Here is a 10,836-nt window from a genome sequence, read left to right on the forward strand (position 1 = left end):
TAATAGAAACTGAGACAGGTTCTAGTGCAGTGTTTACTGATACATGGTCCTGATCAATATAAACTCAGACAATGTCCAGTGCAGTCATTACTAATACAGGGCCTAGATTAATAGAATTTGAGACAAGTTCCAGTGCAGTGTAAACTGATACAGGGTCAAGATTAATATAAACTCAGACAATGTCCAGTGCAGAGATTACTGATACAGGGCCAAGACAAATATAAACTGAGAGTGGGCCTACTGCAGTGATTGCTGATACAGGGTCTGGATCAATATAAACTGAGACAGTGTCCAGTGCAGTGATTACCGATACAGGGTCTAGATTAATGTAAACTGAGACAGAGCCTAGTGTGATGATTACTAATACAGGGTCTAGATGATAAAAACAGAGGCAGGGCATAGTGCAGTGATTACTGATACAGGGTCTAGATTAATGTAAACTGAGACAGAGCCTAGTGCAGTGATTACTGATGCAGGGCCGAGGTAAATATAAAGCAGGACAGAGGCTAGTGCATTGATTAATGGTACAGGATCAGGGTCAATATAAACTGAGACAGTGTCTATTGAAGTGATTACTGATACATGGCCTAAATTAATATGAACTGAGGCAGGGCCTAGTGCAGCGATCCCTGATTTAGGGCCTAAGTTAATAGGAACTGAGGCAGGCCATATTGCAGTGATTACTGAACAAGGCTCTAGGCTAATATAAACTGAGACAGGACCTAGCGCAGTGATTACTGATACATGGTCTAGATCAATATAAACTGAGGCAGTGTCCAGTCGAGTGATTACTGATACAGGGTCTTGATTAATATAAACTGGGGCAGGGGCTAGTGCAGTGATTACTGTTACAGTGTCTGGACTAAAATAAGCAGAGGCATTCTCTAGTTCTGTCATTACTGATACAGGTTCTGGACTCATTTAAACTGAGATAAGGTCTAGTGCAGTGATTACTGCCATAGGGTTTAGATTGATATAAACTGATGCTGGGTCTAGTGCAGTGATTACTGGCACAGCGTACAGATCAATATAAACAGAGACAGGGGCTAGTGCAGTGGTCTGGACTCATATAAATGGAGACAGGGTCCAGCGAAGTTATTACTGATATAGGACCTGAATTGATATAAACTGAGGCAGACCATAGTGCAGTGACTAGTGATGCAGGGCCGAGATAAATAAAAGCGAGGACAGCGGTTAGTGCAGTGATTACTGATATGGGGTCTAGATCAATATAAAGTGAGGGTGTCCATTGCACTGATTATTATACAGGGTTTGATTTATATAAAATGAGACAGGCTCTAATGCCAGGATTACTGATGCAGGGTCTGGATCAATATAAAATGAGACAGTGTCCAGTGCGGTGATTACTGATACAGGGTCTAGATTAATATAAACTGAGACAGACTCTTGTACAGTAATTACTGATACACGGTCTAAACTAACATAACCTGAGACAGGGCCTGGTGCACTGTTCAATGACACAGGGCCCAGATAAATATAACTGGGACAGGGACTCGGGCAGTGATTACTGCTGCTGGGACTCAATTCATGTAAACTGAGATAGGGCCTACTGCAGTGATTACTGATACAGGGTCTAGGTTAATAGAAACTGAGAGAGGGCCAAGTGCAGTGATTACTGATACAGGGTCTAGGTTAATAGAACTGAGAGAGGGCCAAGTACAGTGATTATAGATTCAGGGTGCAGATTATTATAACCAGAACAGGGACGAATGCAGTGATTACTGAAACAGGGCCTTGATTAATACAAACTGAGACAGACTCTTGTACAGTAATTACTGATACACGGTCTAAACTAACATAACCTGAGACAGGGCCTGGTGCACTGTTCAATGACACAGGGCCCAGATAAATATAACTGGGACAGGGACTCGGGCAGTGATTACTGCTGCTGGGACTAAATTCATGTAAACTGAGATAGGGCCTAGTGCAGTGATTACTGATACAGGGCCTAGATTGATAAACAAAATGATGCCTGGCATATTGCACAGAATCTAGCTTAATATAAACTGTGGCAGGGCCGAGTGCAGTGATTACTGACACATGGTCTCAATCAATATGAACTTAGACAATGTCCAGTGCAGCGATTACTGATGCAGAGCCTAGATTAATATAAACTGAGGCAAGGCCTCATGCAGTGATAATTGATACAGGGTCTAGATTAATAGAAACAGAGAGAGGGCCAAGTCCAGTGATTACTGATAGAGGGTCTAAATTGATATAAACTGAGGCAGGGCATATTGCAGTAGTTACTGATACAGTGTCCCAATCAATATAAACTGAGATAGGTCCAAGTGCAGCATTTACTGATACAGGGTCTGGATTAATATAAAGTGAGACAGGGCCTCGTGCAGTCATTACTGGTACAGGATCTAGATTAATATAACCTGAGACGGGGCTTAATGCAATTATTACTGATAGATGGTCTGGACTAATATAAACTGAGGCAGGCCATAGTGCAGTGATGACTGATACAAGATCTAGATTAATATAAACTGAGACAGGGTCTAGCACAGTGTTTATTAATACAGTGTCTCAATCAACATAAACTCAGACAATGTTGAGTGTAGTGATTACTAGTACAGGATCTAGATTAATGTAAACTGAGGCATGCTCTAGTGCAGTGATTCCAGGCACAGGATCTAGCTTAATATAAACTGAGACAGGTTGATGTGCAGTAATTACTGATACAGGGTCTCAATCAATATAAACTCAGACAATGTCCAATGCAGTGATTACTGATACAGGGCCGAGATAAATATGAACTGAGGCAGGGCCTACTGCAGTGATTACTGATACAGGGTCTAGGTTAATATAAAGTGAGAGAGGGCCAAGTGCAGTGATTATAGATTCAGGGTGCAGATTATTATAACCAGAACAGGGACGAGTGCAGTGATTACTGAAAAAGGGGCTTTATTAATATAAACTGAGACAGGCTCTTGTACAGTAATTACTGACACACGGTCTGAACTAACATAAACTGAGACATGGCCTGGTGAAGTGTTCATTGATATAGGGCCTAGATAAATTTAACTGGGACGAGGCTCGGGCAGTGATTACTGCTATAGGGTCTAGATTGACAAAAAAAAACCTGTGGCAGGACATAGTGCAGGGATTACTGATACCGGGTCGAGATTAATATAAACGGAGAGAGGCTCAAGTGCAGTGATCACTGATATAGGGTCCAAATTGATATAAAATGACATAGGGTCTAGTGCAGTGATTACTGATACAGGGTCTAGATTGATATAAACTGAGACAAGACCTGGTGCCGTGATTTGTGTTGCAAGGTTGGATGCATATAAAATGAGACAGGGTCTAGTGCAGTGATTACAGGTACAGGCTTTAGATTAATATAAACTGAGAAACAGTCCAGTGCAGTGCTTTTAGGTTCAGGGTGCAAATTATTATTACCAGAACAGGGTCGAGTGGAGTGATTACTGAAATGAGGTCTTGATTAATATAAACTGAGACAGGCTCTTGTGCGGTAATTACTGATACAGGGTCTGAACCAACATAAACTGAGACAGGGCCTGGTGAAATGTTCAGTGGTACAGGGCCTAGATAAATACAACTGGAACAGGAGCTCTTGCAGTCATGACTGCTGCAGGGACTAAATTAATATAAAATGAGACTAGATCTAGTGCAGTGATTACTGATAAAGGGACTAGGCTAATATAAAGTGAGACAGAGTTTAGTGCAGAGATAACTGATGTGGGGTCAAGATCAATATAAACTGAGAGGGTCTGTTTCAATGGTTACTGATACAGGGTCTAGATCAAAGTCAACTGAGACAATGTCCATTGCAGTGATTACTGATCCAGGGTCTTGATTGATAAAAACTGAGACAGGGCCTAGTGCAGTAATTAATGTTACAGGGTCTAGATTATTATAAACTGAGAGAGCCTCAAGTGCAGGGGTTACAGATACAGGGTCTAGATTATTATATTCTGAGACAGATGTAGTGCGGAGACTACTGATACATGGTCTAGCTCAATATAAACTGTGGCAGGGCACAGTGCAGTGATCACTGATGCAGGCTCTAAAGTAATGTTAGCAAGACAAGGTCTAGTACGGTGATTACTTATACAGGGTCTAGACTGATAAAAACTGAGACAGGGCAGAATATAACTCTAAAATTGGCTTAGTTGTAGGAGACAGAGGGTGATGACAGAAGGACGCTTTAGTTACTGGAAGCCAGTGTCCAGTGGCGTACCAAAGGGATCTGTGCTGCGTCCCCCATTATTTGTTATTTATATAAATGATATAGATGACTACATGTGGGGCAGGATTAGTAAGTTTGCGGATGACACAAAGATTGGCCGGTTGGTTAACAGTGATGTTGAGTGTTTTGGGCTACAGGAAGATATGGATGGAATGGTCAAATGGGCAGATAAGTGGCAGATGGAATTTAACCCTGAAAAGTGTGAGGTGATGCACTTTGGAAGGAGTAATTTGACTAGGAAGTATTCAATGAATGGGATGACACTAGGAAGTTCTGAGGAACAAAGGGACCTTGGCGTGTGTGTCCATTGATCTCTGAAGGTGGAGGGGCATGATAGTGGGGTGGTGAAAAAGGCATATGGGACACTTGCCTTTATCAATCGAGGCATAGGTTACAAAAGTAGGGAGGACATGTTGGAGTTGTATAGAACCTTGGTGAGGTCACAGCTGGAGAACTGTATGTAGTTTTGGTCAACACATTATAGGAAGGATGTGATGCACTGGAGAGGGTGCAGAGGAGATTCACCGGGATGTTGTCTGGTATGAAACATTTAAGTTATGAAGAGAGGTTGGATAGACTTGGGTTGTTTTCATTGGAGCAGAGAAGACTGAGGGGAGACCTGATCGAGGTGTACAAGATTATGAGGGGCGTGGACAGGGTGGATAGGGAGCAGCTGTTCCCCTTAGTTGAAGGGTCAGTCACGAAGGGACATAAGTTCAAGGTGAGGGGCAGGAGGTTTAGGGGGCTTTTGAGGAAATACTTTTTTACCCAGAGGGTGGTGACGGTCTGGAATGCGCTGCCTGGGAGGGTGGTGGAGGTGGGTTGCCTTACATCTTTTAAAAAGTACCTGGATGAGCACTTGGCACGTCATAACATTCAAGGCTATGGGCCAAGTGCTGGTAAATGGGATTAGGTAGGTAGGTCAGGTGACTCTCACGTGTCGGTGCAGACTCGATGGGCCGAAGCGCCTCTTCTGCACTGTGTGATTCTGTGATAATATAAACTGATTACTGATACAGGTCTAGATCAATGTCAAGTGAGACAGCCTCTAGTGCAGTGATTACTGGCACAGAATTTAGATTAATATAAACTGTGACAGGGCCTAGTGCAGTGATTACTGACACAGGGACGAGATTATTATAAACTAAGACAGGGGCTAATGCAGTAATTAATGGTACAGGATCAGGATCAACATAAACGGAGACAGCGTCCTTTCCAATGATTACTGATAGAGGGTCTGGACTAATATAAACTGAATCAGGGCCTAGAGCAGTCATTACTAATACAGGGTCAAGATTAATAGAAACTGAGACAGGGTCCAGTGCAGTGTTTACTGATACATGGTCCTGATCAATATAAGCTCAGACAATGTCCAGTGCAGTCTTTACTAATACAGGGTCTAGATTAATAGAAACTGAGACAGGGCCTAGTGCAGTGATTACTGATACAGGGTCAGGATTAATAAAAACTGAGACAGGCCTAGTGCAGAGATGACTGACACAGGGTCTAGATTAATGTAAACTGAGACAGGGTCTACTGCAGTGATTAATGATACAGGGTCTAAATTAATATAAACTGACACAGTGTGTAGTGCAGTGATTCCTGATATATGGTCTGGACTAGAATAAACTGAGACAGAGCCAAGTACAAGAATTACTTCATCATTGACGCCCATATCCCAAGAACAAATTAAAACGCTGCAAAATACTGCGGATTCGGGAAATCTAAAGCAGGGCAAAAAATAACCACTCAGCAGGTCAGTGGGCATCAATAGAGAGAGAAACAGGTCAAACGTTCAGGCCGATGACAGGTGCAAAATCTCCCTTGGTACCAATCTATAGAGCAGGACTGTTCTCCCCACTATCCTAGACCTGTATTCATTCTTCAACTAAAATCACATCTTATCTCGTCATTTTTCGCAGCTCTATTCATGGGAGCTTGCTGTGCACAAATCACCGGATGGAGTTCCAACATTTCAGCAGTAACTAAACTTCAACAAATGTACATCAATGAATTTCAAGGGTTTTAGGACGTCCTGGGGTCATAAGCAGCGTTCTATAAACGCAAATTCTTCCTAAATGTTAACATTTTAAAATGCTAGTTGTGATATGTTGAAAACTCTGAGATTAATATGATTATAGGTCGCTCCTCTGGCTGCTGTTTTAAATTGTCCATTTTTAATCGGTTAAATCTTCCAACAAATTGACATTCGGTGTAATCCCAGCCTGTTCAAATATTCATCATTGATTGTGACAGTAGAACTTTCAGAATTGAATTATTAATTTAAATGTATTTTTAATTATTTGAAATAAATAACATCTGTTCTAATGGACGTTGAAAAAGTTTCTATTAATTTTGTACCAACTGTCAATATTCTTAAAATAAACCCTTGTTTAGAGTTGAAACCAATCAATAAGTGTCTGTGTTTATCTGGTTTTGCTGCCATGAACACTTCATTGAAACCAGTGAGGCGTTTATGTAAATAAACACAGAAATAGAAGTCCCAGATTAGATTCTGGAGACACAAAAACACAACAAATATTTCCCCATCAACACAGCACAGAAATAGAGTCAAACATGCAAATACATCAACCGATTTCAGTAACAATTGTTTTTTGGGCATTTTTAAAATCAGTTAAAAGAGAATTATGTCAGGATGATATCTATGTTCAGAATTAAGAAAGATTCCCACTTATCATGAAATATAATGACATGGCAAATGTGTTTGTAAAGATTTCCTGTACCCTCTCTCTCTCTCTGTCTCTTTCTCCTCTCTGGTTCTGTGTCTTGTCTCTCCACCATGGGTCACTGTCTTTACTCCACAACATGAAGTCAATGTCTAGCCAATGTATTCTCTCAGTCCGATTCATACACTTCAAACTAAATGGATCTAATGAAATGGATTGGAATCCATAGAGGCAACTTTACTCTAAATCTGTTTTGAGCAATCAATGACCTGGGAGTGCTTGATGGGAAACTGCAGATGAAACTTTACTCTGTATCTAACCTGTGTTGCAGCCAGTTGCGAAGATTTGATGTGGCCGTGCCGAAGGATCTTTCCCTGTATCTAACCCGTGCTGTTCCTGCCTTTGGAGTGTCTGATGGGACAGTGTAGAGGGAGCTTTACTTTGCACCTAACCTGCACTGTGACTGCCCTGGGAGTGTTTGATACGACTGTGTAGAGGGAGATTTACTCTGTATCTAAACTGTGGTATACCTGGCCTGGGAGTAATTGATAGGGCAGTTTAGAGGGAGCTTTACTCTGCATCTAAACCATGCTGTATTTGACACGGCTGTGTTTGATGAGATAGTGCAAAGGGAGATTTGCCCCGTATCTAAGCCCTGGGAATGCCTGATGTGACGGTGCAGAGGCAGCTTTCCTCTTTACCTGCCCCCAGTGTCGAGCTTCCTGGGAAATGTCTGATGAAGAGTGCAGAGGAAACTTTACACTGCATGGAACCCTTACCCTACATGCCTTAACTGTGTTTGAGCGGACAATGTAGAGGAAGTTTTACCCTGTATCTGAGAGGTGTTGTACCTGCCCTGGGAATGTTTGATGGCGACAGTGAAGAGGGAGATTCACCCTGAATCTAACCCATGCTTTGCCTGCCTTGAGAGTTTTTCATGTGGCAATGCAGATGGAACTTTACATTATTAATGAAACCCCATGCTACACCTGTCCTGGGGCTGTTTGATGGAGCCATGGGCCTTGTCTATGCATTACACTAGACCGTGTCCAACTGTATCTAACCCGTGCTGTACCTGCCCAGGGAGTGCTTCATGGTGACGGTGTTGAGGGAGTTTCCCACTCTCTAACCCGTGCTGCATCTTCCCTGGGAGTGTTCAATGTGACAGTGTAGAGGTAGCTTTAAATTCTGTGCCTAGCCCCATGCTGCACCTGTCCTGGGAGTGTTTGATGGGACAGTAGACCCTGTCTCGATATTGCATTCGACCGTGACCCTGTCCCTGTCCCTGTTTATATTACACAGACCAGACCCTGTCTCTGTTTATATTACAGTCGACCCTGCCTCTGTTTGTATTACACTAGGCCCTGTCCCTGTTTATATTACACTCGACATGTCTCTGTTTACATTACACTCGACATGTCTCTATTTATATTGCACGAGGCCCTGTCCCTGTTTATATGACACTCAACATGTCTCTTTTTTATCTTCGACATGCCTCTGTTTATATTGCTTGAGATGCTGTCTCTGTTTATATTGCATTCGGGACTGCCCAGGTTTATATTACACTAGACTCTGTTTCTGTTTATGTTACACTGATCCCTGTCTCGGTATACATTACATTAGACCCTGTCTCTGTTTATATTATACTAGGCCCTGTCCCTGTTTGTATTACACTTGATATGTCGCTGTTTATATTACACTCGGTATGTCTCTGTTAATATTATACGCGATGTGTCTCTATTTATTTTGCAATAGACGCTGTCTCTGTTTAGATTACATTAGATCTGGTCTCTGTTTATATTGCACAAGGCCCTGCCCCTGTTTATATTAAACTGGTTCCTGTATGTTTACAATACACTAGACCCTGTCTCTATTTATATTACACTGGACACTGTTTCTGTTTGAATTACTCTAGACCCTGTCTTTGCTTCTATTAAACAAGGCCCTGTCTCTGTTTATATTGTAATTGACATGTCTCTGTATATATTAATCTAGAACTGTCTCTGTATTTCAGTAGACGCTGTCTCAGTTCTGTGCTAGATCATATCTGTATTTAAATTACATTAGACCCTGCCTCAGTTATTACTGCACTGCACAAGTGCAATAATGTGGAAATTGGCTGGGGTGGAAATAGTGAAGATAAGGCAGCAAGATGGTGGGAACAATTATCATGGGGGCCTATTTAGATGTTATGACTTGTCTTCCCTGCATCCCAGATTTGTGTTCATGATCCGCAGAGCTCTCTTATCTTGCAGCTGTTTAAATTAAACCATTTAACTCCTATTTCCAGGTTCGAGTGCAATAAAGTAAGGGAATATACTAATGTAATATAAACAGAGGACAATTACATAAATAACTGAGACAGGACCTAATGTTACAGAAACAGAAACATGGACTAGAGCAGTAACAATGAGACAGGCCCAGTGTAATATGAACAGAGACATGGTGGAGAGCAGCAATAACTGAGACAGGGTCTCGTGTTACAGAAACAGAAACATGGACTAGAGCAGTAACATTTAGACAGGACCAGTGTAGTATGAAGAGAGACACGGTGGAGAGCAGCAATAACTGAGACAGGGTCTCGTGTTACAGAAACAGAAACATGGACTAGAGCAGTAACAATGAGACAGGACCAGTGTAGTATGAAGAGAGGCATGGTGGAGAGCAGCAATACTGAGACAGGGTCTAGTATTGCAGAAACAGAAACACGGATTAGAGCAGTAACAATGAGACAGGCCCAGTGTAATATGAACAGAGGCATGGTGGAGAACAGCAATACTGAGACAGGGTCCAGTGTTACAGAAACAGAAACACGGATTAGAGAAGTAACAATGAGACAGGCCCAGTATAATATGAACAGAGACATGGTGGAGTGCAGCAATATTGACATCAGATGACCTGAAGTTCCACGGAACCAGATAAGATCTGGGTGGAGATACCTCCTGGTGATTACCATCTATTGCCCTCCCTCAGCTGATGAATCTATACTCCTTCATCTTTGGCACTGCGTGGAAGAAACACTGAGGGTAGCAAGGGCAACGGATGTGTTGTGAACTTTCAAAATCAATTACCATTTGACAAGACCACGAATGCCGGAGCTGGATGAGTCCTGAATGACGTATCTGCCAGAATGGACCTGCCACAGATGGTTAGAGAGCCAAAATGAAGGAAACCCTTACCTGATCTCCGACCCATCACACTATCGATATAGGTGAGGTTGACACCTGCACTGTCCTTGTGGAAACCAAGGCCGGTATTCACACTGAGCACATTCTCCATTGTGTTGTGCGGCACTGCCACTGTGCTAAATGGGATACATTCAGAACAGATCTAGCAGCTCAAAACTTAGCATCAACGAAATACTGTTGGTCATTAACAGCAGGATAGTTGCATTCAATCACACCCTGTAATCTCATGGACTAAAATATCCCTCACTCAAACCTTAGTGTGCCTATCCACAGATTCCTGAAGGTAGCAGAGCAGGTAGATGAGGTAGTTAAGAAGGCATATGGGTTACTTGCCTTTATTAGCTGAGGCATAAAACACAAGAACAGGGAGGTTATGCTGGAACTGTATAAAACGTTGGTTAGGCCACAACTGGAGCACTGCGTGCAGTTCTGGTCACCACATTTCTAGGAAGTATCTGACTGCACTGGAGAGAGTGCAGAGGAGATCTACCAGGATGCTGTCTGGGCTGGAGGGTCTGAGCTATGAGGAAAGATTGGATAGGCTGAGGCTCTTTCCCTTGGAGCAACGATGGTTGAGGGGGTGCTGAAGGGCATAGATAGGGTGGATAGGAAGGCACTTTTTCCATTAGTAGAGGGGTCAAAAACCAGAGAGCAGAGATTTTAGATAAGAGGTAGAAGGCTAAGAGGGGAGTTGAGGAGAATCTTTTTCAACCAGAGG

The sequence above is a fragment of the Cetorhinus maximus genome, chromosome 23 (genome assembly GCF_964194155.1).
Source record: "Cetorhinus maximus chromosome 23, sCetMax3.hap1.1, whole genome shotgun sequence".
NCBI classification, from domain to species: Eukaryota; Metazoa; Chordata; class Chondrichthyes; order Lamniformes; family Cetorhinidae; genus Cetorhinus; species Cetorhinus maximus.